The following is a 27692-nucleotide window of genomic DNA, read 5'->3' as shown; positions in this document are numbered from 1 at the left end:
AGTTCACGGCTGTGGCTACCTCTGTGTCGGCACTCGGCAGCCCGTCCATAATTGTATATACCAGTGACCTAACCGTGGTTTTTTTTTCTTTCTTTATACATACATACTAGTTACGAGTATACTATCTCTTTATCAACCAGTCTATATATTAGCAGCAGACACAGTACAGTGCGGTAGTTCACGGCTGTGGCTACCTCTGTGTCGGCACTCGGCAGCCCGTCCATAATTGTATATACCAGTGACCTAACCGTGGTTTTTTTTTCTTTCTTTATACATACATACTAGTTACGAGTATACTATCTCTTTATCAACCAGTCTATATATTAGCAGCAGACACAGTACAGTGCGGTAGTTCACGGCTGTGGCTACCTCTGTGTCGGCACTCGGCAGCCCGTCCATAATTGTATACTAGTATCCAATCCATCCATCTGCATTGTTTACCTGAGGTGCCTTTTAGTTGTGCCTATTAAAATATGGAGAACAAAAATGTTGAGGTTCCAAAATTAGGGAAAGATCAAGATCCACTTCCACCTCGTGCTGAAGCTGCTGCCACTAGTCATGGCCGAGACGATGAAATGCCAGCAACGTCGTCTGCCAAGGCCGATGCCCAATGTCATAGTACAGAGCATGTCAAATCCAAAACACCAAATATCAGTAAAAAGCCTCTTTTTTTCTTTGCGTCATGTGCTGTTTGGGGAGGGTTTTTTGGAAGGGACATCCTGCGTGACACTGCAGTGCCACTCCTAGATGGGCCCGGTGTTTGTGTCGGCCACTAGGGTCGCTAATCTTACTCACACAGTCAGCTACCTCATTGCGCCTCTTTTTTTCTTTGCGTCATGTGCTGTTTGGGGAGGGTTTTTTGGAAGGGCCATCCTGCGTGACACTGCAGTGCCACTCCTAGATGGGCCCGGTGTTTGTGTCGGCCACTAGGGTCGCTAATCTTACTCACACAGTCAGCTACCTCATTGTGCCTCTTTTTTTCTTTGCGTCATGTGCTGTTTGGGGAGGGTTTTTTGGAAGGGCCATCCTGCGTGACACTGCAGTGCCACTCCTAGATGGGCCCGGTGTTTGTGTCGGCCACTAGGGTCGCTAATCTTACTCACACAGCTACCTCATTGCGCCTCTTTTTTTCTTTGCGTCATGTGCTGTTTGGGGAGGGTTTTTTGGAAGGGACATCCTGCGTGACACTGCAGTGCCACTCCTAGATGGGCCCGGTGTTTGTGTCGGCCACTAGGGTCGCTTATCTTACTCACACAGCGACCTCGGTGCAAATTTTAGGACTAAAAATAATATTGTGAGGTGTGATGTGTTCAGAAAAGGCTGAAAATGAGTGTAAATTATGTTTTTTGAGGTTAATAATACTTTGGGATCAAAATTACCCCCAAATTCTATGATTTAAGCTGTTTTTTAGGGTTTTTTGAAAAAAACACCCGAATCCAAAACACACCCGAATCCGACAAAAAAAATTCGGTGAGGTTTTGCCAAAACGCGGTCGAACCCAAAACACGGCCGCGGAACCGAACCCAAAACCAAAACACAAAACCCGAAAAATTTCCGGCGCTCATCTCTACTGTTTACAGGGAGTGTCCGGAAAAATGCAGGCATGTCCAAGCATTTTGAGGGAGGGTGTCTGACGTCAGCTCCGGCCCTGATCAGCAGAATTCAATCACACTGGAAGAGTAAGTCCTGTGCTGCACAGAGACTGCACAAACTGATTTTTAGCAGCTCAGCATACACATACGAACGCACACTTGCACAGCGAAAATACACTCCCCCTGTAGGTAGCGACTATCTGATCGCGGGACTGCAAAAAACACAGCCCAGCGATCAGATATGAATCACCCCCATTGTTAGGAAACTTCCCGCTCTGCAGGCTGCTGCATGACTATTGCTAATCTTCCAAAATGACCTGATGTCTGCAGACTATTTTTATACATTTTTAATGGGAGACATTTTGCACCTTCCAGCTGCTGATTTCTAGGCACACCTAGTCCAGTGCAACAGCAGTTTCCCACACAAAACAGTTCCACATGTGATAAGGACAGTCCCAAGGCCCAACTCATGATTATTACCATTCCCATTTAATAAACAGACATTTTCCCTTATTTGAACCAGCCGTGATATTACATTTATAACAGGCCCATTTAATAAACAGAACTCGTTTACCTCCACTAGCACTGACATTAAGTTAATATTATTTCTATTTAATAAATAGAACTATTTCAGCCCACCCAGTAGCCCCAATAATAAATGTATAGCATTTTAATGTAAATAGCCTATTTCCCTCAACCAGACCCATAACCTTAATAGCATTATGATTTCCCACATTGAACCCCAACATTATTAGCCACTATATTTAATAGAGATGCCAGACATTAATAACCCTCTAACTCCAAATAACTATCCCAATCAGCCCCAATGTAATATGAATATCCCCACAAATCCTCACTCTATTGTACCTATCAGTACCCACATAACACCCACCAGTATACTAGAGAGTAGAGATGAGCGCCTGAAATTTTTCGGGTTTTGTGTTTTGGTTTTGGGTTCGGTTCCGCGGCCGTGTTTTGGGTTCGACCGCGTTTTGGCAAAACCTCACCGAATTTTTTTTGTCGGATTCGGGTGTGTTTTGGATTCGGGTGTTTTTTTAAAAAAACACTAAAAAACAGCTTAAATCATAGAATTTGGGGGTCATTTTGATCCCATATTATTATTAACCTCAAAAACCATAATTTCCACTCATTTTCAGTCTATTCTGAATACCTCACACCTCACAATATTATTTTTAGTCCTAAAATTTGCACCAAGGTCGCTGGATGACTAAGCTAAGCGACACTAGTGGCCGACACAAACACCTGGCCCATCTAGGAGTGGCACTGCAGTGTCACGCAGGATGTCCCTTCCAAAAAACCCTCCCCAATCAGCACATGACGCAAAGAAAAAAAGAGGCGCAATGAGGTAGCTGACTGTGTGAGTAAGATAAGCGACCCTAGTGGCCGACACAAATACCGGGCCCATTTAGGAGTGGCACTGCAGTGTCACGCAGGATGTCCCTTCCAAAAAACCCTCCCCAATCAGCACATGATGCAAAGAAAAAAAGAGGCGCAATGAGGTAGCTGACTGTGTGAGTAAGATTAGCGACCCTAGTGGCCGACACAAACACCGGGCCCATTTAGGAGTGGCACTGCAGTGTCACGCAGGATGTCCCTTCCAAAAAACCCTCCCCAATCAGCACATGACGCAAAGAAAAAAAGAGGCGCAATGAGGTAGCTGACTGTGTGAGTAAGATTAGCGACCCTAGTGGCCGACACAAACACCGGGCCCATTTAGGAGTGGCACTGCAGTGTCACGCAGGATGTCCCTTCCAAAAAACCCTCCCCAATCAGCACATGACGCAAAGAAAAAAAGAGGCGCAATGAGGTAGCTGACTGTGTGAGTAAGATTAGCGACCCTAGTGGCCGACACAAACACCGGGCCCATTTAGGAGTGGCACTGCAGTGTCACGGAGGATGTCCCTTCCAAAAAACCCTCCCCAATCAGCACATGACGCAAAGAAAAAAAGAGGCGCAATGAGGTAGCTGACTGTGTGAGTAAGATTAGCGACCCTAGTGGCCGACACAAACACCGGGCCCATTTAGGAGTGGCACTGCAGTGTCACGCAGGATGTCCCTTCCAAAAAACCCTCCCCAATCAGCACATGACGCAAAGAAAAAAAGAGGCGCAATGAGGTAGCTGACTGTGTGAGTAAGATTAGCGACCCTAGTGGCCGACACAAACACCGGGCCCATTTAGGAGTGGCACTGCAGTGTCACGCAGGATGTCCCTTCCAAAAAACCCTCCCCAAACAGCACATGACGCAAAGAAAAATAAAAGAAAAAAGAGGTGCAAGATGGAATTGTCCTTGGGCCCTCCCACCCACCCTTATGTTGTATAAACAAAACAGGACATGCACACTTTAACCAACCCATCATTTCAGTGACAGGGTCTGCCACACGACTGTGACTGATATGACGGGTTGGTTTGGACCCCCCCCAAAAAAGAAGCAATTAATCTCTCCTTGCACAAACTGGCTCTACAGAGGCAAGATGTCCACCTCATCATCACCCTCCGATATATCACCGTGTACATCCCCCTCCTCACAGATTATCAATTCGTCCCCACTGGAATCCACCATCTCAGCTCCCTGTGTACTTTGTGGAGGCAATTGCTGCTGGTCAATGTCTCCGCGGAGGAATTGATTATAATTCATTTTAATGAACATCATCTTCTCCACATTTTCTGGATGTAACCTCGTACGCCGATTGCTGACAAGGTGAGCGGCGGCACTAAACACTCTTTCGGAGTACACACTTGTGGGAGGGCAACTTAGGTAGAATAAAGCCAGTTTGTGCAATGGCCTCCAAATTGCCTCTTTTTCCTGCCAGTATAAGTATGGACTGTGTGACGTGCCTACTTGGATGCGGTCACTCATATAATCCTCCACCATTCTTTCAATGGTGAGAGAATCATATGCAGTGACAGTAGACGACATGTCCGTAATCGTTGTCAGGTCCTTCAGTCCGGACCAGATGTCAGCATCAGCAGTCGCTCCAGACTGCCCTGCATTACCGCCAGCGGGTGGGCTCGGAATTCTGAGCCTTTTCCTCGCACCCCCAGTTGCGGGAGAATGTGAAGGAGGAGATGTTGACAGGTCGCGTTCCGCTTGACTTGACAATTTTCTCACCAGCAGGTCTTTCAACCCCAGCAGACTTGTGTCTGCCGGAAAGAGAGATCCAAGGTAGGCTTTAAATCTAGGATCGAGCACGGTGGCCAAAATGTAGTGCTCTGATTTCAACAGATTGACCACCCGTGAATCCTTGTTAAGCGAATTAAGGGCTCCATCCACAAGTCCCACATGCCTAGCGGAATCGCTCCGTGTTAGCTCCTCCTTCAATGTCTCCAGCTTCTTCTGCAAAAGCCTGATGAGGGGAATGACCTGACTCAGGCTGGCAGTGTCTGAACTGACTTCACGTGTGGCAAGTTCAAAGGGCATCAGAACCTTGCACAACGTTGAAATCATTCTCCACTGCGCTTGAGACAGGTGCATTCCACCTCCTATATCGTGCTCAATTGTATAGGCTTGAATGGCCTTTTGCTGCTCCTCCAACCTCTGAAGCATATAGAGGGTTGAATTCCACCTCGTTACCACTTCTTGCTTCAGATGATGGCAGGGCAGGTTCAGTAGTTTTTGGTGGTGCTCCAGTCTTCTGTACGTGGTGCCTGTACGCCGAAAGTGTCCCGCAATTTTTCTGGCCACCGACAGCATCTCTTGCACGCCCCTGTCGTTTTTTAAATAATTCTGCACCACCAAATTCAAGGTATGTGCAAAACATGGGACGTGCTGGAATTTGCCCATATTTAATGCACACACAATATTGCTGGCGTTGTCCGATGCCACAAATCCACAGGAGAGTCCAATTGGGGTAAGCCATTCCGCGATGATCTTCCTCAGTTGCCGTAAGAGGTTTTCAGCTGTGTGCGTATTCTGGAAACCGGTGATACAAAGCGTAGCCTGCCTAGGAAAGAGTTGGCGTTTGCGAGATGCTGCTACTGGTGCCGCCGCTGCTGTTCTTGCGGCGGGAGTCCATACATCTATCCAGTGGGCTGTCACAGTCATATAGTCCTGACCCTGCCCTGCTCCACTTGTCCACATGTCCGTGGTTAAGTGGACATTGGGTACAACTGCATTTTTTAGGACACTGGTGAGTCTTTTTCTGAGGTCCGTGTACATTCTCGGTATCGCCTGCCTAGAGAAGTGGAACCTAGATGGTATTTGGTAACGGGGGCACACTGCCTCAATAAATTGTCTAGTTCCCTGTGAACTAACGGCGGATACCGGACGCACGTCTAACACCAACATAGTTGTCAAGGCCTCAGTTATTCGCTTTGCAGCAGGATGACTGCTGTGATATTTCATCTTCCTCGCAAAGGACTGTTGAACAGTCAATTGCTTACTGGAAGTAGTACAAGTGGGCTTACGACTTCCCCTCTGGGATGACCATCGACTCCCAGCAGCAACAACAGCAGCGCCAGCAGCAGTAGGCGTTACACGCAAGGATGCATCGGAGGAATCCCAGGCAGGAGAGGACTCGTCAGAATTGCCAGTGACATTGCCTGCAGGACTATTGGCATTCCTGGGGAAGGAGGAAATTGACACTGAGGGAGTTGGTGGGGTGGTTTGCGTGAGCTTGGTTACAAGAGGAAGGGATTTACTGGTCAGTGGACTGCTTCCGCTGTCACCCAAAGTTTTTGAACTTGTCACTGACTTATTATGAATGCGCTGCAGGTGACGTATAAGGGAGGATGTTCCGAGGTGGTTAACGTCCTTACCCCTACTTATTACAGCTTGACAAAGGGAACACACGGCTTGACACCTGTTGTCCGCATTTCTGTTGAAATAGTTCCACACCGAAGAGCTGATTTTTTTGGTATTTTCACCAGGCATGTCAACGGCCATATTCCTCCCACGGACAACAGGTGTCTCCCCGGGTGCCTGACTTAAACAAACCACCTCACCATCAGAATCCTCCTGGTCAATTTCCTCCCCAGCGCCAGCAACACCCATATCCTCCTCATCCTGGTGTACTTCAACACTGACATCTTCAATCTGACTATCAGGAACTGGACTGCGGGTGCTCCTTCCAGCACTTGCAGGGGGCGTGCAAATGGTGGAAGGCGTATGCTCTTCACGTCCAGTGTTGGGAAGGTCAGGCATCACAACCGACACAATTGGACTCTCCTTGTGGATTTGGGATTTCGAAGAACGCACAGTTCTTTGCGGTGCTACTGCTTTTGCCAGCTTGAGTCTTTTCATTTTTCTAGCGAGAGGCTGAGTGCCTCCATCCTCATGTGAAGCTGAACCACTAGCCATGAACATAGGCCAGGGCCTCAGCCGTTCCTTGCCACTCCGTGTGGTAAATGGCATATTGGCAAGTTTACGCTTCTCCTCCGACAATTTTATTTTAGGTTTTGGAGTCCTTTTTTTACTGATATTTGGTGTTTTGGATTTGACATGCTCTGTACTATGACATTGGGCATCGGCCTTGGCAGACGACGTTGCTGGCATTTCATCGTCTCGGCCATGACTAGTGGCAGCAGCTTCAGCACGAGGTGGAAGTGGATCTTGATCTTTCCCTAATTTTGGAACCTCAACATTTTTGTTCTCCATATTTTAATAGGCACAACTAAAAGGCACCTCAGGTAAACAATGGAGATGGATGGATACTAGTATACAATTATGGACGGACTGCCGAGTGCCGACACAGAGGTAGCCACAGCCGTGAACTACCGTACTGTACTGTGTCTGCTGCTAATATAGACTGGTTGATAAAGAGATGTCGTAGTATGTATGTATGAAGAAGAAAGAAAAAAAAACCACGGGTAGGTGGTATACAATTATGGACGGACTGCCGAGTGCCGACACAGAGGTAGCCACAGCCGTGAACTACCGTACTGTACTGTGTCTGCTGCTAATATAGACTGGTTGATAAAGAGATGTCGTAGTATGTATGTATGAAGAAGAAAGAAAAAAAAACCACGGTTAGGTGGTATACAATTATGGACGGACTGCCGAGTGCCGACACAGAGGTAGCCACAGCCGTGAACTACCGTACTGTACTGTGTCTGCTGCTAATATAGACTGGTTGATAAAGAGATGTCGTAGTATGTATGTATAAAGAAGAAAGAAAAAAAAAACACGGTTAGGTGGTATACAATTATGGACGGACTGCCGAGTGCCGACACAGAGGTAGCCACAGCCGTGAACTACCGTACTGTACTGTGTCTGCTGCTAATATAGACTGGTTGATAAAGAGATGTCGTAGTATGTATGTATGAAGAAGAAAGAAAAAAAAACCACGGTTAGGTGGTATACAATTATGGACGGACTGCCGAGTGCCGACACAGAGGTAGCCACAGCCGTGAACTACCGTACTGTACTGTGTCTGCTGCTAATATAGACTGGTTGATAAAGAGATGTCGTAGTATGTATGTATAAAGAAGAAAGAAAAAAAAACCACGGTTAGGTGGTATACAATTATGGACGGACTGCCGAGTGCCGACACAGAGGTAGCCACAGCCGTGAACTACCGTACTGTACTGTGTCTGCTGCTAATATAGACTGGTTGATAAAGAGATGTCGTAGTATGTATGTATAAAGAAGAAAGAAAAAAAAACCACGGGTAGGTGGTATACAATTATGGATGGACTGCCGAGTGCCGACACAGAGGTAGCTACAGCCGTGAACTACCGTACTGTGTCTGCTGCGACTGGATGATAAATAATGATATAAAAAATATATATATATCACTACTGCAGCCGGACAGGTATATATATTATATAATGACGGACCTGCTGGACACTGTCTGTCAGCAGAATGAGTTTTTTATAGAATAAAAAAAAAAAACACCACACAAGTGAAGTCACACGACGAGTGTTTAACTTTTTCAGGCAATCACAATATAGTATACTACTAACTATACTGGTGGTCAGTGTGGTCAGGTCACTGGTCAGTCACACTGGCAGTGGCACTCCTGCAGCAAAAGTGTGCACTGTTTAATTTTAATATAATATGTACTCCTGGCTCCTGCTATAACCTATAACTGGCACTGCAGTGCTCCCCAGTCTCCCCCACAATTATAAGCTGTGTGAGCTGAGCACAGTCAGATATATAATATATACATAGATGATGCAGCACACTGGGCTGAGCAGTGCACACAGATATGGTATGTGACTGTCTTGTACTCCTGGCTCCTGCTATAACCTATAACTGGCACTGCAGTGCTCCCCAGTCTCCCCCACAATTATAAGCTGTGTGAGCTGAGCACAGTCAGATATATAATATATACATAGATGATGCAGGCATGCAGCACACTGGGCTGAGCAGTGCACACAGATATGGTATGTGACTGAGTCACTGTGTGTACCGTTTTTTTCAGGCAGAGAACGGATATATTAAATAAAACAACTGCACTGCTGGTGGTCACTGTGGTCAGTCACTAAACTCTGCACTCTCTTCTACAGTATCAGCCTCAGGTCAATCTCTCTCTCTCTCTCCTAATCTAAATGGAGAGGACGCCAGCCACGTCCTCTCCCTATCAATCTCAATGCACGTGTGAAAATGGCGGCGACGCGCGGCTCCTTATATAGAATCCGAGTCTCGCGAGAATCCGACAGCGTCATGATGACGTTCGGGCGCGCTCGGGTTAACCGAGCAAGGCGGGAAGATCCGAGTCGCTCGGACCCGTGAAAAAAAACATGAAGTTCGTGCGGGTTCGGATTCAGAGAAACCGAACCCGCTCATCTCTAGAGCTTACTTAAGTTCCTTTCTGTGGGATATAGGTTTGGGGTTGTGAAGAGGGATCCTAGTTGATCCCTCTTCCGCCTCTGCACTGAGGAGCAGATATATTAAGCCTGGTGAAGTGATAAAGTGGAAGGTGATAACGCACCAGCCAATCAGGTCCTAACTACCATGTTACAGGCTGGGTTTGAAAAATGACAGTTAGGAGCTGAATGGCTGGTGCTTTATCACCTTCCACTTCATCACTTCACCAGGCATAATAAATCTGCCCCTAAGTGCCCTGTGGCCCTGCACAAGCCTGACCTCATTTGATGCATGCATTGTCAGCTAGCACCCAGGGGCGCAAGTTCACTCCAGTCGCCCGGAGTCAAGTTGGTCTTTGGTGCCCCCTCCCCCAATCCCTTAAAATGTGTGTGTGTGTGTGTGTGTGTGTGTGTGTGTATGTACATATATATATATATATATATATACATACTGTATATATATATATATATATATATATATATATATATATACTGTATATATATATATAAAACACGACCTTCAGATATATATAAGTAGCGCTCTCAGCCAGTCTACAGGGACTGGAGCCAACAGTGAATTGACAGGGCTTCAGCTACATTGCGTGACAACCAGTGGGTCAGGGTTAGACTCACGAGATTCAGCCATCTGCAGCAGGCAGAATCAGCATTCACCGGCGGGTCCCATCTCACAGTCCAGCAGCAGTGGCAGGTGCACTGTTGCTTGTTGCAGCACAGGCCGAGCAGTAGCAGGCGGGAGCCATCCTGTCCCCTATTACAGGTATTAGCAGGGTTTAGGGACGGATTGGCCATAGGGCTCACCAGGAAGATTCCTTGTAGGCTGACGTGTCTGTGGGAGCCTGCTTTGTGTGCTGCCATGTGGCCCCAACCTCCACATGACAGGCACCCACCCAGGCTTGGACTGGCCCACAGGGGTACAGGGGAACCCACCGGTGGGCCCTACTGCCTGGGGCCCCACCTTCTGCTCTAAGGATCAGGTTCCAGACTGTGCATTAAACATTATACATATGTTACCTTATGCTGGACTATGGTGCATTTTCTACAGTGCATTGCTGTTATTAATCTGTTATTAATCTGGTACATTATCATGCATGCAGCATCTGGATTTACTGTATATATTTATGAAGGGGCCCAGATGTTACACTCTCTAATGGTTAGTCAAACCAATGAAGTGGCAGGCCACACCCCCTCTGCAGACTGGCCACACCCCTTACAAGGGCCCCTACCACTGCATTTCCATGGTGGGCCCTACATGACCCAGTCAGACACTGCACCCACTGCACTCAGTACACTGCATTGTCCCCATTCATTGTGTTATTCCATCTCAGCAGTACAGCAACTCTGCCATCCAGTGATGCTGCCATAGCTACACAGTTTGTTATACCTCTTGTGCTGCCCATATTCTTCTACAAAATTGTACAGGGCCACTTTTAGTTCCCAATACAGCCCTGGTCTCAGACACTAAAACAAATATAGAGGGCCGGGCTAGAGAGCCAATAATTAAATTCAGAAATGCCGGTGGTTCCAAATTAATACATATTTATTTTACACACAATAAGACGCTAAAAATACTCATTACTGGAGAGTAAATAAAACCAATTGTAGATACATGTAACAACAATATCAAAAGTAGTACTGTAATGTATAGTAGCTGGTTCTGCTACATATGTTATAACTCAGTCTGTGCATGTACCCTTTTTCCTCATTAGGTTGCAGTCCAGAAAAAGCAGCTGAAAGATTGTAAATAATCATCTGATGTTTAACAGAGCTAATTAGCCACTGAGGTCCATATAAGCCACTGTAATTATTAGAAATATATCCAAGCAATAGCTCCAGTGTCGGACTGGGGCATGTAGGGCCCACCGGGGAAATGCAATGGTAGTGGCCCATGTTTAGGGGTGTGGTCAGTCTGCAGAGGGGGTGTTGCCTGCCACCTCAATGGTTTGACTAACCATTAGAGCAGAGGTTCTCAAACTCGGTCCTCAGGACCCCACACAGTACATGTTTTGCATGTAACCCAGCAGGTGCACAGGTGTATTAATTACTCACTGACACATTTTAAAAGGTCCACAGGTGGAGCTAATTATTTCACTTGTGATTCTGTGAGGGGACCTGCAAAACATGCACCGTGTGGGGTCCTGAGGACCGAGTTTGAGAAACTGTGCATTAGAGAGTGCAACGTCTGTACCCCCTTCATAAATATATACAGTAAATTCAGCTGCTGCATGCATGATAATGTACCAGATTAATAACAGCAATGCACTGTAGAAAATACACCATAGTCGAGTATAAGGTAACATATGTACAGTGCCGTTTCTTGTGGCGGGCGAACCATGCAACCGCATGGGGCGCCCGCCGCTGCACTTTGCTGGTCCCTGTTTCCCCCTCCTCTGTCTTCCCGAGTACTCCTGCTCGGGGGGCGGAGTTTCGCGGAATGACGCGTTTGCGTCGTGACGTCATGACGCAATTGCATCATTCCACGAATCTCCGCCCCCCGAGCAGGAGTACTCGGGAGGAGGAGGGAGAGCCAAGCTGGAAGGAGGAGGCGTCCGGCAAGAGGAAGGAGAGGCAGCCCGACCCGAAGAGCGGGAAGATACTCTTCATATGTAAGTTGTCTCTCTCGCTCTCCCTCCCTCTCCCTTCCTTCCCCTCCCCTTGACACTTGCCTGCCGTACTGTGTAAATTGTGGACTCTTGCCTGCCGTACTGTGTAAATTGTGGACACTTGCCTGCCGTACTGTGTAAATTGGGGACACTTGCCTGCCGTACTGTGTAAATTGTGGACACTTGCCTGCCGTACTGTGTAAATTGTGGACACTTGCCTGCCGTACTGTGTAAATTGTGGACACTTGCCTGCCGTACTGTGTAAATTGGGGACACTTGCCTCCCATACTGTGTAAATTGGGGACACTTGCCTGCCATACTGTGTAAATTGGGGACACTTGCCTGCCATACTGTGTAAATTGGGGACTCTTGCCTGCCGTAATGTGTAAATTGGGGACACATGCCTGCCGTACTGTGTAAATTGGGGACACTTGCCTGCCGTAATGTGTAAATTGTGGACACTTGCCTGCCGTACTGTGTAAATTGTGGACACTTGCCTGCCGTACTGTGTAAATTGGGGACACTTGCCTCCCGTACTGTGTAAATTGGGGACACTTGCCTGCCATACTGTGTAAATTGGGGACACTTGCCTGCCGTACTCTGTAAATTGGGGACACTTGCCTCCCATACTGTGTAAATTGGGGACACTTGCCTGCCATACTGTGTAAATTGGGGACACTTGCCTGCCATACTGTGTAAATTGGGGACTCTTGCCTGCCGTAATGTGTAAATTGGGGACACATGCCTGCCGTACTGTGTAAATTGGGGACACTTGCCTGCCGTAATGTGTAAATTGGGGACTCTTGCCTGCCGTAATGTGTAAAATGGGGACATTTACCTGTCGTACTGTGTAAAATAAGATTTTACTTACCGATAAATCTATTTCTCGTAGTCCGTAGTGGATGCTGGGACTCCGTCAGGACCATGGGGAATAGCGGCTCCGCAGGAGACAGGGCACAAAATTTAAAAGTTTGACCACTAGGTGGTGTGTACTGGCTCCTCCCCCTATGACCCTCCTCCAAGCCTCAGTTAGGATACTGTGCCCGGACGAGCGTACACAATAAGGAAGGATTTTGAATCCCGGGTAAGACTCATACCAGCCACACCAATCACACCGTACAACTTGTGATCTGAACCCAGTTAACAGTATGACAAACGTAGGAGCCTCTGAACAGACGGCTCACAACAATAACAACCCGATTTTTTTGTAACAATAACTATGTACAAGTATTGCAGACAATCCGCACTTGGGATGGGCGCCCAGCATCCACTACGGACTACGAGAAATAGATTTATCGGTAAGTAAAATCTTATTTTCTCTGACGTCCTAGTGGATGCTGGGACTCCGTCAGGACCATGGGGATTATACCAAAGCTCCCAAACGGGCGGGAGAGTGCGGATGACTCTGCAGCACCGAATGAGAGAACTCCAGGTCCTCCTTAGCCAGGGTATCAAATTTGTAGAATTTTACAAACGTGTTCTCCCCTGACCACGTAGCTGCTCGGCAGAGTTGTAATGCCGAGACCCCTCGGGCAGCCGCCCAAGATGAGCCCACCTTCCTTGTGGAATGGGCCTTGACAGATTTAGGCTGTGGCAGGCCTGCCACAGAATGTGCAAGTTGAATTGTGCTACAAATCCAACGAGCAATCGTCTGCTTAGAAGCAGGAGCACCCAGCTTGTTGGGTGCATACAGTATAAACAGCGAGTCAGATTTTCTGACTCCAGCCGTCCTTGAAATATATATTTTCAATGCTCTGACAACGTCCAGCAGCTTGGAATCCTCCAAATCGCTAGTAGCCGCAGGCACCACAATAGGCTGGTTCAGGTGAAACGCTGAAACCACCTTAGGCAGAAAGTGAGGACGCGTCCGCAGTTCTGCCCTGTCCGAATGGAAAATCAGATATGGGCTTTTATACGATAAAGCCGCCAATTCTGACACTCTCCTGGCTGAAGCAAGGGCCAGTAGCATGGTTACTTTCCATGTAAGATATTTCAAATCCACCGATTTGAGTGGCTCAAACCAATGGGATTTGAGAAAATCCAAAACTACATTAAGATCCCACGGTGCCACTGGGGGCACAACCGGGGGCTGTATATGTAGTACTCCTTTTACAAAAGTCTGGACTTCAGGAACTGAAGCCAATTCTTTCTGGAAGAAAATCGACAGGGCCGAAATTTGAACCTTAATGGACCCTAATTTGAGGCCCATAGACAATCCTGTTTGCAGGAAATGTAAGAATCGACCCAGTTGAAATTCCTCCGTCGGGGCCTTCCTGGCCTCACACCACGCAACATATTTTCTCCAAATGCGGTGATAATGTTGTGCAGTCACCTCCTTCCTGGCTTTTACCAGGGTAGGGATGACCTCTTCCGGAATGCCTTTTTCCCTTAGGATTCGGCGTTCAACCGCCATGCCGTCAAACGCAGCCACGGTAAGTCTTGGAATAGACACGGTCCCTGCTGAAGCAGGTCCCGTCTTAGAGGTAGAGGCCACGGATCTTCCGTGAGCATCTCCTGAAGTTCCGGGTACCAAGTTCTTCTTGGCCAATCCGGAGCCACGAGTATCGTTCTTACTCCCCTTTGCCGTATAATTCTCAGTACTTTTGGTATGAGAGGCAGAGGAGGAAACACATACACTGACTGGTACACCCATGGTGTTACCAGAGCGTCTACAGCTATTGCCTGAGGGTCTCTTGACCTGGCGCAATACCTGTCCAGTTTTTTGTTGAGGCGGGACGCCATCATGTCCACCATTGGTCTTTCCCAATGGACCACAATCATGTGGAAGACTTCTGGATGAAGTCTCCACTCTCCCGGGTGCAGATCGTGTCTGCTGAGGAAGTCTGCTTCCCAGTTGTCCAATCCCGGGATGAACACAGCTGACAGTGCTAACACATGATTTTCTGCCCAGCGGAGAATCCTTGCAGCTTCTGCCATTGCCCTCCTGCTTCTTGTGCCGCCCTGTCTGTTTACGTGGGCGACTGCCGTGATGTTGTCCGACTGAATCAACACCGGCTGACCCTGAAGCAGAGGTTTTGCCAGGCTTAGAGCATTGTAGATTGCTCTTAGCTCCAGTATATTTATGTGAAGAGACGTCTCCAGGCTTGACCACACGCCCTGGAAGTTTCTTCCCTGTGTGACCGCTCCCCAGCCTCTCAGGCTGGCATCCGTGGTCACTAGGACCCAGTTCTGTATGCCGAATCTGCGGCCCTCTAACAGATGAGCACTCTGCAACCACCATAGCAGAGACACTCTTGTCCTTGTGGACAATTTTATCCGCTGATGCATCTGCAGATGCGATCCGGACCATTTGTCCAGCAGATCCCACTGAAAAGTTCGTGCATGGAATCTGCCGAATGGAATCGCTTCGTAAGAAGCTACCATTTTTCCCAGGACTCTTGTGCATTGATGCACAGATACTTTTCCTGGTTTTAGGAGGTTCCTGAATAGATCGGATAACTACCTGGCTTTCTCCTCCGGAAGAAATACCTTTTTCTGAACAGTGTCCAGAATCATCCCTAGGAACAACAGACGTGTCGTCGGGATCAGTTGGGATTTTGGAAAATTCAGAATCCACCCGTGTTGTTGGAGCACTACTTGGGTTAGTGCTACTCCGACCTCCAGCTGTTCTCTGGATCTTGCCCTTATCAGGAGATCGTCCAAGTAAGGGATAATTAAGACGCCTTCTCTTCGAAGAAGGATCATCATTTCGGCCATTACCTTGGTAAAGACCCGGGGTGCCGTGGACAATCCAAACGGCAGCGTCTGAAACTGATAATGAGTTTTGGACGACGAACCTGAGGTACCCTTGGTGTGAAGGACAAATTGGAACATGAAGGTAAGCATCCTTGATGTCCAAGGACACCATAAAATCCCCTTCTTCCAGATTCGCTATCACTGCTCTGAGTGACTCCATCTTGAACTTGAATTTTTGTATGTACAGGTTCAGAGATTTTAGATTTAGAATCGGTCTTACCGAGCCGTCCGGCTTCGGTACCACAAATAGCGTGGAGTAATACCCCTGTCCCTGTTGTAGGAGGGGTACCTTGACTATCACCTGCTGAGAATACAGCTTGTGAATGGCCTCCAATACCGTCGCCCTGTCGGAGGGAGACGTTGGCAAAGCAGACTTTAGGAAACGGCGAGGAGGGGACTTCTCGAATTCCAACTTGTAACCCTGAGATACTACCTGCAGGATCCAGGGGTCCACCTGCGAGTGAGCCCACTGTGCGCTGAAATGTTTGAGGCGACCCCCCACCGCCCCTGAGTCTGCTTGTAAGGTCCCAGCGTCATGCTGACGCCTTTGTAGAAGCCGGGGAGGGCTTCTGCTCCTGGGAAGGAGCTGCTTGTTGCAGTCTCTTACCCTTTCCTTTGCCTCGGGGCAAATAGGAATGTCCTTTTGCTCGTTTGTTCTTATAGGAACGAAAGGACTGCGGCTGAAAAGCCTGCGGCTTTTTCTGCTGGGAGGTGACCTGGGGTAAAAAGGTGGATTTTCCGGCCGTTGCCGTGGCCACCAGATCCGATAGACCGACCCCAAATAATTCCTCCCCCTTATACGGCAATACTTCCATATGTCGTTTGGAATCCGCATCACCTGACCACTGGCGCGTCCATGAACTTCTTCTGGCAGATATGGACATCGCACTTACTCTTGATGCCAGAGTGCAAATATCTCTCTGTGCATCTCGCATATAAAGAAATGCATCCTTTAACTGCTCTATAGTCAGTAAAATACTGTCCCTATCCAGGGTATCAATATTTTCAGACAGTGACTCCGACCAAGCCACGCCAGCACTGCACATCCAGGCTGAGGCGATTGCTGGTCTCAGTATAACACCCGTATGTGTGTATATACTTTTTAATGTATTCTCCAGCCTCCTATCAGCTGGATCCTTGAGGGCGGCCGTATCAGGAGACGGTAACGCCACTTGCTTTGATAAGCGTGTGAGCGCCTTATCCACCCTAGGAGGTGTTTCCCAGCGCGCCCTAACCTCTGGCGGGAAAGGGTATAATGCCAATAACTTCTTTGAAATTAGCAGTTTTCTATCTGGGGTAACCCACGCTTCATTCAGTTCCTCTGATTCAGGAAAAACTATCGGTCGTTTTTTCACACCCCACATAATACCCCTTTTTGTGGTACTTGCAGTATCAGAGATATGCAAAGCCTCCTTCATTGCCGTGATCATATAACGTGTGGCCCTACTGGAAAATACGTTTGTTTCTTCACCGTCGACACTGGATTCAGTGTCAGTGTCTGGGTCTGTGTCGACTGACTGAGGTAAAGGGCGTTTTACAGCCCCTGACGGTGTCTGAGACGCCTGGACAGGTACTAACTGGTTTGCCGGCTGTCTCATGTCGTCAACCGACTTTTGTAGCGTGCTGACACTATCCCGTAATTCCATAAACAAAGCCATCCATTCTGGTGTCGACTCCCTAGGGGGTGACATCACCATTACAGGCAATTGCTCCGCCTCCACGCCAACATCGTCCTCATACATGTCGACACACACGTACCGACACACAGCAGACACACAGGGAATGCTCTGATAGAAGACAGGACCCCACTAGCCCTTTGGGGAGACAGAGGGAGAGTTTGCCAGCACACACCCAAGCGCTATAAATATATATAGGGACAACCTTACTAAGTGTGTTCCCTTTATAGCAGCTCAAATATTATAAATATCGCCAATAAGTGCCCCCCCTCTCTGTTTTTACCCTGTTTCTGTAGTGCAGTGCAGGGGAGAGTCCTGGGAGCCTTCCTCGCAGCGGAGCTGGGCAGGAAAATGGCGCTGTGTGCTGAGGAGAATAGGCCCCGCCCCCTTTTTGGCGGGCTTCTTCTCCCGTTTTTTTTGGAACCTGGCAGGGGTTAAATACATCCATATAGCCCCAGGGGCTATATGTGATATATTTTAGCCAGAATAGGTATATTACATTGCTGCCCAGGGCGCCCCCCCCCCAGCGCCCTGCACCCTCAGTGACCGCTGGTGTGAAGTGTGCGGAGAGCAATGGCGCACAGCTGCAGTGCTGTGCGCTACCTCATGAAGACTGAGACGTCTTCTGCCGCCGGTTTCTGGACCTCTTCTCTATTCGGCATCTGCAAGGGGGTCGGCGGCGCGGCTCCGGTGACCCATCCAGGCTGTACCTGTGATCGTCCCTCTGGAGCTAGTGTCCAGTAGCCTAAGAAGCAAATCCATCCTGCACGCAGGTGAGTTCACTTCTTCTCCCCTAAGTCCCTCGTTGCAGTGAGCCTGTTGCCAGCAGGACTCACTGAAAATAAAAAACCTAACAAACTTTTTCTAAGCAGCTCTTTAGGAGAGCCACCTAGATTGCACCCTGCTCGGACGGGCACAAAAACCTAACTGAGGCTTGGAGGAGGGTCATAGGGGGAGGAGCCAGTACACACCACCTAGTGGTCAAACTTTTAAATTTTGTGCCCTGTCTCCTGCGGAGCCGCTATTCCCCATGGTCCTGACGGAGTCCCAGCATCCACTAGGACGTCAGAGAAATTGGGGAAACTTGCCTGCTGTATTGTGTAAATTGGGGACACTTGCCTGCCGTAATGTGTAAATTGGTGACACTTGCCTGCCATACTGTGTAAATTGGGGACACGCCTGCCTGCCATACTGTGTAAATTGGGGACTCTTGCCTGCCGTAATGTGTAAAATGGGGACACTTACCTGCTGTACTGTGTAAATTGGGGACTCTTGCCTGCGTAATGTGTAAAATGGGGACACTTGCCTGCCGTAATGTGTAAAATGGGGACACTTGCCTGCCGTAATGTGTAAAATGGGGACTCTTGCCTGCCGTAATGTGTAAAATAGGGACTCTTGCCTGCCGTAATGTGTAAAATGGGGACACTTGCCTGCGTAATGTGTAAAATGGGGACACTTGCCTGCGTAATGTGTAAAATGGGGACACTTGCCTGCCGTAATGTGTAAAATGGGGACACTTGCCCGCGTAATGTGTAAAATGGGGACACTTGCCTGCCGTAATGTGTAAAATGGGGACACTTGCCTGCCGTACTGTGTAAAATGGAGACACTTGCCTGCGTAATGTGTAAAATGGGGACTCTTGCCTGCTGTACTGTGTAAAATGGGGACTCTTGTCTGCCTTAATGTGTAAAATGGGGACTCTTGCCTGCCGTACTGTGTAAAATGGGGACTCTTGCCTGCCGAAATGTGTAAAATGGGGACTCTTGCCTGCCAAAATGTGTAAAATGTGGACTCTTGCCTGCCATAATGTGTAAAATGGGGACTCTTGCCTGCATGATGTGTAAAATGGGGACTCTTGCCTGCATAATGTGTAAAATGGGGACAGGTGCCTGCCGCAATGTGTAAAATGGGGACACATGCCTGCCGCAATGTGTAATATGGGGACACTTGCCTGCTGTAATGTGTAAAATGGGGACTCTTGCCTACCGTACTATGTAAAATTGGGACTTTTTTTTCCCCTATGGTGGCCCGTGATGATGAGATCAGATGAGGCCACGTCCATTTTAATGAGACCACACCCATTTTATTGAGGCCACACCCCCTTGTCATGCTTTTTTAAATATATATATCTATGGGGGGGGCGCATTTTTTTAAATGTCAATGGGGGGGCGCATTTTTAAATCTCGCACTGGGAGCCAAATTGGCTAGAAACAGCCCTGCATATGTATAATGTACAGTATAATTCAAGTGCACAGTCTGGCATCTGATCCTTAGAGCAGGAGGAGGCCCCCCAGGCAGTAGGGCCCACCGGTGGTTTCCCCTGTACCCCTGTGGACCAGTCCAAGCCTGAATAGCTCTGAGTAATACGTTCACAGGCGGTCCTTATATACAGACGGTCCTTATATACAGAGAATGGCACTTATAATGATAATGGCCATTGCTGGGAGACGCTACTCACGCTATCCCTGCTGTCTGGGACCCGTTTTTTGGTAAGAGGAGTCAGTCTGACCCGAGCGTACTAGGGTGATGCAGCTGTAGGCACGGCAGACGTAAATGTGCAGCGGCTAGCTCCGACTGACCGCAGCCAGATAGGAGACGAAGGATGATTCCGGCTGTCAGCGGCCAAGTGCAGGTACCATCACCTGTGAAGTTGTGGGTAACAGCGGCTTGTAGTGAGGTCCTCAGCTCACAGCTGATACACGGAATCCTAGACGTGTTTCGTCACTTCCTGTGACTTTCTCAATAGTCACTTTGCCCGAGGACGCTCGGGTCAGACTGACTCCTCTTACCTACAAATGGGGCCTGGACAGCAGGGATAGAGTGTGTAGTGGCTCCCAGCAACGGCCATTAACATTATACGTGCTTTTCTCTGTATATAAGGACCGCCTGTGAACGTATTAATCAGAGCTATTGCTTGGATATATATTTATAATAATTACAGTGGCTTATATGGACCCCAGCGGCTAATTAGCTCTGTTAATATCAGATAATTATTTACAATCCTTCAGCTGCTTTTTCTGGACTGCAACCTAATGAGGAAAAAGGATACATGCACAGAGTTGTAACATACTGTATGTAGCAGAACCAGCTACTATACATTACAGTACTACTTTTGATATTGTTACATGTATCTACAATTGGTTTTACTTGCTCTCCAGTAATGAGTATTTTTAGCGTCTTATTGTGTGTAAAATAAATATGTATTAATTTGGAACCACCGGCATTTCTGAATTTAATTATTGGCTCTCTATATTTGTTTTAGCTTTCCCTATTAATTGAGACCTGTGCAGATAAGTCTCTGGGGCCCGTCACAACTGAACCAATTTATTGATCAATTTTATATCCACTTATTCCACAAATTTGAATTATCCATTCGCGCTACTAGATATTTGTTATTCTGGTCTCAGACACAACTGCAGCAAAAGACGCAAGTAAAGTCGCAATTCTGTACAATCAGGCCCTATGAGGAGGGATCCCGTCCTCCTCAATAGACCCGACCCCCTCATCAGACTGTTTTCCATGCCATTCCGCCCCTGGCAGGGTTTCTGGGTTAGAGCCAATTAACTATACATGCAACCGCAGCGGGTGCACCACAGAGCTCCTTTGTAAGAGCAGCAGTCACACTTGGATCATGCTGTGAACCACACAGGTGCCCCTTCAGGGCTTGGAGCCCAGAGGCAGGCGTCTCCATTGCCTCTGGGAGTCATGCCCCTGCTGGCACAGCAGTGGTAAGTAAGTATTACTGATCTTAGGAACAGCTGATTCATCAGAGCAATACTAAATAGCTACCGTAATTATATATCCACCGCCACGACTAAGTTGGATATTCAATCATCTGGCCCCATTGATGAATATGCTCCTAAAATGAGTGGAGAAGAGTAAAAAGATGCAATAGAGACGGGAGGGGTGTAAGGAGGGAGGGACAAAGCAAGAAATTGATATCTGGCTGTAGATCATAGAAAAAGATTGGTGCAAGGGGAAGGGTAAAGGGCCCTACACACTAGAAGACATGACCAATGTGAAAGAACTTCCTAGAGCAGCGACAAACGAAAATGAGTGTACACACTAAGCAATTTTTCAAACAATTTGAAAGACGAAAGATATCTTTGGAAATGGCACCTTATTTACATATTTTAATATTCCCACCTTGATAAAGGGGCTACGGGTCCCGAAACGTTGGTTTTCATGTGATGCTTTTCTAAAATACACTGCAGTACTTGTTTAAATCACGGAGTGCTGCAGCCTCTTTCGTTTATGTGTGCATGATCCACTACTAACTGTTACACTACTTACACATGTTACACTACTAACTGAGAGAGTGCCGGGCACCACACATCCAATATATATATATATATATATATATATTTATTTATTTATTTGACATGAGGTATGAGGTGCGCACTCCAATAATCGCAACGATTACAAGGCAGCAGTTTGTGGAATGTTTCAATGCCTTTTAATTTCACGAACTGCTGCCTTGTTAAAGTTGTGATTATTGGAGTGCTGCACCTCATACCTATATATATATATATATATATATATATATATATATATATATATATTAGTGGGTTAAAAATCATTGGTGGCATAGTTGTGGGCTGTTCATTGGTGGGGCAGTGGGGACTACGTCCATTGGTAGGGCAGTGGGGACTACGTCCATTGGTGGGGCATTGGGGACTACGTCCATTGGTGGGGCAGTGGTAAAGGCAGGAAGCAGGAGGCTGAGCAGTGTGAGCGGTGAGTGGGAGACTGAGCTGAGTGGAGACTCTGCAGCGTGCGTCTCCTGTCAGTGGCTCCATTCTAGCTAGAATAAAGTGGCTGGCAGGGAGGGAGCCGCTGGCGTGGCAGTGAGCAATGTCACATCGTGGACATCGCTCATCACGGCTCCGTACACACATGCTGTGATGAGCGATGTCAGAATTTACATTGCTCACATTGAGCTGCATGCACGGCCGACCGGCGACCTGCTCTTAACAAGCACGGGTGCGCGCATCGGCCGTCGGTATGGGCATACACACTAGACGACTTGAATGATATATCACTCAAAATCATCGTTATCACCCATATTGTTCTAAAAAGTCGTTTAGTGTATATGGCCCTTTGTCATCAGAAGCACAATGATGGCTGTAATGAAGAAAAAAAACAAGTGAAACAGGAGACCACTGGATGGCACCCCTGTATTTCGGCACCTGAGGACACCATGATCGTCTAAGAACCGCTCCTCACCAGTGACGCAGAGAGCGGGGTAGGAGCATGTACTCTTTTCCCGGGCTTGTTGGAGGGTCCCGGCGGTGAACCCAGGACCTGATAACCCCCTCCTTCCACATTGCAAACAGTGGCACTTTGGGCAGGGAGTGAGAGCACTGACTGCTGCTGCAGCCGCCTCTCTTCTCAGTCCAGCACATGATGACACACGCTGGTGTGTGCTTGAGGAAAGAAAGCTGCAGAAGCAATCAGTCCTCTCTCACGTGATGTGAGAAGGGGTGTGATCGCATCCGCCCTCCCCCTTGCCACCACCAATGCCCACCGGATCTGACACTGGCACAGTGGAGGCTTCAGGGGCGGGGCTGCAGTACAGGCCAAAATTCAAATAGGTGAGCCACACCCACTGCCACCCCACACACTGCCAAACATCGCTATCTAGGACTTAATGGCAGTTGGTGTGGCTCCCCTATTGGAATTCTAGACTGTGCCGCAGCCCCAACTCTGCAGCTGCAACTGCACTGGCGCCCCCCTTTTTAATATTTTTTAAGTAGGCAGACTGGCCACACCTCCACACACAGGCCACGCGCCCTTTCCCCCATACGGGGTCCTCACTAACATCTGAGTTTGCACAAACCTCCGCTTTTTGCTCTGAGTGGTGGGACATGCTGCACCATCCTAGTCACAGCCATGCATCACACCATAAATATAAGAGAAAAGTCCACTATCTGCAAACATCCTCCACATTGTACTTGACAACTTTTTTAGATCTCCCCTACTGGTGATCTTGGAAGGCAGATACAAGGGGTAGGCGCGGAGCTAGGGAAGGAAGCGTCTACACAGCCCCTCTGCCTGCTGCACAACTTGCACCCTCACGCAGTGAAGGCAAGGGATAGGGAAGCAGGAGCCTGGAGTGCACCTAATTCTTCTAGGAGTCCAGGATATTCTGGAGTGTCCCAGAAATTCCAGAAGAGTAGCCAAGTACCATATGTCCCAATCCACAAAAGTTTAATGGGTGTCGTATAGAAGGTCGACAGTAACTAGGCCGACAGCGTCTGGGTCGACCACTATTGGTTGACAGTAACTAGGTCGACAGGGTTTCTAGGTCAACAGGGTCTCTAGGTCGACATGGTCTAGGTCGACAGGTCAAACGGTCGAATTTAGTTTTTTGTTTTTTGGTGTTGATTTCTCCGTACAGTAACTGGGAACCCAAATTAGTGCACCGTGTCCCCTCACATGGCTTGCTTCACTCGCCATGCTTCAGGCAAGGTGCCTCGCTCCGCTACCACTGCGCTTGGCACAGGTTACTATTCCCAATAGTAATCCACGTGGATCGTTAAGTATGAAAAAGTATAAAAAAAAAAAAAAATTGTGAAAAACTCATGTCGACCTTTTGACCTGTCGACCTAGAGACCCTGTCGACCTAGAAACCCTGTCGATCTAGTTAGTGTCGACCATTAGTGGTCAACCTAGACAATGTCGACCCAGAGACCGGATACCAAGTTTAATACATATTACCACAGTTACACTGTAACAGACGTCATCTACAAAATGTTATTCCAGAAAATTATAGATCTTCCAAATGACCCATTTCACCCAGTAAATAATATACTATTCCTCCACTTATTTTCCTATTGTGTTAAATGAATTAACTAATGTGAATGGTATATCTCTCAAATTAATGAATTCAGCATCAGGCAAAGAAGTGGGTAGAAAGGGAACAGAGTATTGTGCACTGGAACCTATGCAGTTACACTTCACACTGGGCAATGGCTGTGTGACCTCAGTCATTTTTGCTAGAGTTATTAGGAAATGTTAAAATAACTTTGCAGACTGTAACATTGTGGGCTGATTGCATTTACATAAATCTGCAGAGGATTGTTGTTTTTGTCAGGATCGGTAACGCTCTGCAATAGCATTGCTGCGAGACCTGACATCTTCTCTACCATCTGCTTTTTGCTTGTGTAGTAATATTAGTTGCCTGTGTGTTACCTCACAAAGCTAACGTCTGCTGTTTAAGAATACCTTTTCCCAGATGGGCCTCATTTCGAAACAATTCCACATTTAATTGTGGTGGTTTCACACGCTCTCACTCCACCTCACCTTTCTATTAAAAAGTAGGTATTGTTTTCATCACCAGAGGCTGAGCTGATTACTTCACCTTTCCCCTGCATTGTGTTGTGTTACAGAGCACTGCGGCCCTCTGGTAGGCCGTTATAATTAGTGAATTATACCCTCTGCACTCTAAGGTTAATGATTCTTTAATGAAAGATGTATCCTATGCTAAATTTAAATAATTTAACGGCAAACAATAGAATACACCCTACTTCAATACTGGTTTTATTTTTTATCTAAATGCTCAGCATAATATGGCGGAGGTTTATCAAAGCTTGAACTGGACCGAAAATAGGATTTTGGGCACCCTGGTCAAAGCAGTCATTTGGCGCAAACCCCCCCCCCCCCCCGCCCCCCTCCACACACACACAAAAATTGACACCACATGTCATGCCACGCAATAGTGCCCCTTAGTCATAATATTAATAGGCCACAGTAGTAATGCCCTTTATAGCACATTATTCCACACATTAGTATCCATTGTACATTGTATGTTACATAGTAGTACTGTGCCTTATATACATAATGCGACCCAGTAGTAATACTCTTTGACTCAAGTTCAGAACATGAGACCATAGGAGAAGGGGGAGAAAGAGAGGAGAGGGAAAGAGAAAGATGGGAGAGAGGAGAGAGAGAGAGAGAGAGAGAGAGAGAGAGAGACAGTCTAGGCTTGGAATGGCAATTAAACATACTGTACACTTACCAGTTTTATACACCCTCTTGTGGTACCATCCCTGTAGCTGGATAAGGCTGGTGTCGGAGTGCGCAAGCCTGCACAACCAGCTGAGAACAGCCCGTGACTTCTGATACTCGCGAGAACTTGCAGCTCCCCTGTCTCTATCTGCCTGGCCGCTTGACTCTTCCTGCTGGAAAGGAGACACAGGAGTAGGGTGGAGGACATTGCCCCTTTTATATACCTGTGGGAGGACAAAGTGCATGTAGGCAGTCTGTGCTGCAGGATGTGATTGCCCCCTATAGATCCGCCACTGACCCCAAGTCTAGTGCCGGGCAAGGGGATGAGGAGCAGCTGTCTGGAGGGTGCCAGACGGAATTCTCAACACCACCTCAAATCCGGCACCTGGGCAGGTGCCCCCTTAGACCCCCCCCTAGTTATGGCCCTAGCTTGGAGAGGGATAAAGTACCAACCAATCAGCTCCTGTCATTTTTCAAACACAGCCTGTAAAATTACTGTTAGAAGCTGATTGGTTGGTACTTTATCTCTCTCCAAGCTTTGATAAATCCCCCATAAATAGTATATGCAATTATTTTGCATAGGAACACCAACATTAACTACCTAACTATAAGGTATCCAGTAATTATGTCAACATTTGGAAGGTTGACATGGAAATTGTGTCACTATGTGATGTGTCAGCATGCACACTGCCGACATGGTTAGTGACACTGTTCATGTCATCAGTCACAATGTCGACAGCACATTTGAGTGCTAGATTTAGGTTTAGTGCAAGGTTATGGTTAGAGTAGTATAATAGTAATGTCAGCATAGTGTATATCGCCATAATGTCCATGGTGATATTCTGAATATCAACACTTCATACCACATCCATCTATAATGGGTTCAGCATGTGCACATTATAGAAATCACCAGGAAAATGGTGCCCATGCCATTTTCCCAGAGATATGCACTGGTTTACACTAGAGATGTGCGGCGGACACTTTTCGGATTTTGTGTTTTGGTTTTGGATCTGTATCCCTGCTCATGTTTTGGATCTGGATTGGTTTTGCCAAAACCACCCTTTCGGGTTTTGTGTTTTGTTTTGGATCTGGATTATTTTTGAAAAAAAATATAAAATCACAGAATTTGGGGGTAATTTTACTCCTACGGTATTATTAACCTCAATAACATTAATTTCCACTTATTTCCAGTCTATTCTGAACACCTCACAATATTGTTTTTAAGCTAAAAGGTTGCACTGAGGTAGCTGGATGACTGAGCTAAGCGACACGTGTGCGGCACAAACATCTGTCCCATCTAGGAGTGGCACTGCAGTGGCAGACAGGATGGCAGTTTTAAAAACTAGACCTCAAAGAGCACATACGTAAAGCAAAGAAAAAAAAGAGGTGCAAGATGGAATTGTCTTGGGCCCTCCCACCCACTCATGTTGTGTAAACAGGACATGCACAGTTTAATAAACCCATAATTTCAGGTACAGGTGGTCCCCCTGGAAAAAGTTTGCCAAGTTCTCCGAATCATAGCTAGCTACAAACATCAGGGCCGTCTTAACAGCAGTGTAGGCCCCTGGGCACAGTAATGCACTGGGGCCCCTACCCATCCTCCAGTGTCAGCTTTGATGTCCCACTTGCGGTAGGGGGTGTTATATCTTCCGCTCAGCTGGAAGGAACTGGAGCAGTATTTTCTGCTAATTATTCCTTTGCTGCACAGATGGGGCAGGAGGGAGAACACTAAACTGTAGAAGTGGGCATTGTGCTGAATGAAGGTGCCCTGGTACATGACTTTCAGGGTGGTAGGGATTGTTTAATACGTTGGGTGGGTGGATAGTGGAGCTGGCTTAATATTCATAATTTTCTTGTTTGAGGGCAGCTTGCTTGACTGCAGATATCTCAAGTTTCTGGGAATAGATTTATTAGCTTTGAATGGAATAAAAAAAAACTAGCGAGTCCTACCTGTTAGGAGATACTGGGGACCTGGGGATCAGAGTTCAGGAGCCAGAGCAATTAACAGATGAAAATATAAAACTGCATACCAGGCATGTGGAGCTGGAGCAGGGACCAGCTTCTTGAAGGCTGATATCTCTGGTTTTGAACATAGCAGAGACAAGCTGCTAGTGTCCACTGAAAGGACAGAGTCCCAGATTTTGGAGTATACCATCAGAAAAACTCTAAGTCAAACAGAACCCGAGATATCTGGCTGGAAAGAGCAATTAACAGGCTTGGATGGGACCACTGCTTTGACATCAAATATCTCCGGTTCCCCAGGGCCGAT

The 27692-nt window shown here is 47.3% G+C and overlaps 1 long non-coding RNA gene across 1 annotated transcript in view; it reads right to left on the bottom strand.

Annotated features, from left to right (window-relative positions):
* LOC134911272 (uncharacterized) overlaps positions 1-25635 on the bottom strand; it is a 75478-nt gene extending 49843 nt beyond the window's left edge. Inside the window, exon 1 of the long non-coding RNA XR_010176435.1 lies at positions 25434-25635. This is a non-coding gene — a long non-coding RNA (uncharacterized LOC134911272). The remainder of the gene's footprint in view (positions 1-25433) is intronic.
* Between the last annotated feature and the right edge of the window lie 2057 nt (positions 25636-27692).

The sequence above is a fragment of the Pseudophryne corroboree genome, chromosome 4 (assembly GCF_028390025.1).
Source record: "Pseudophryne corroboree isolate aPseCor3 chromosome 4, aPseCor3.hap2, whole genome shotgun sequence".
NCBI classification, from domain to species: Eukaryota; Metazoa; Chordata; class Amphibia; order Anura; family Myobatrachidae; genus Pseudophryne; species Pseudophryne corroboree.
Note: the sequence above shows the minus strand (reverse complement) of the source record. Positions and strands in the feature narration are given on the sequence as shown.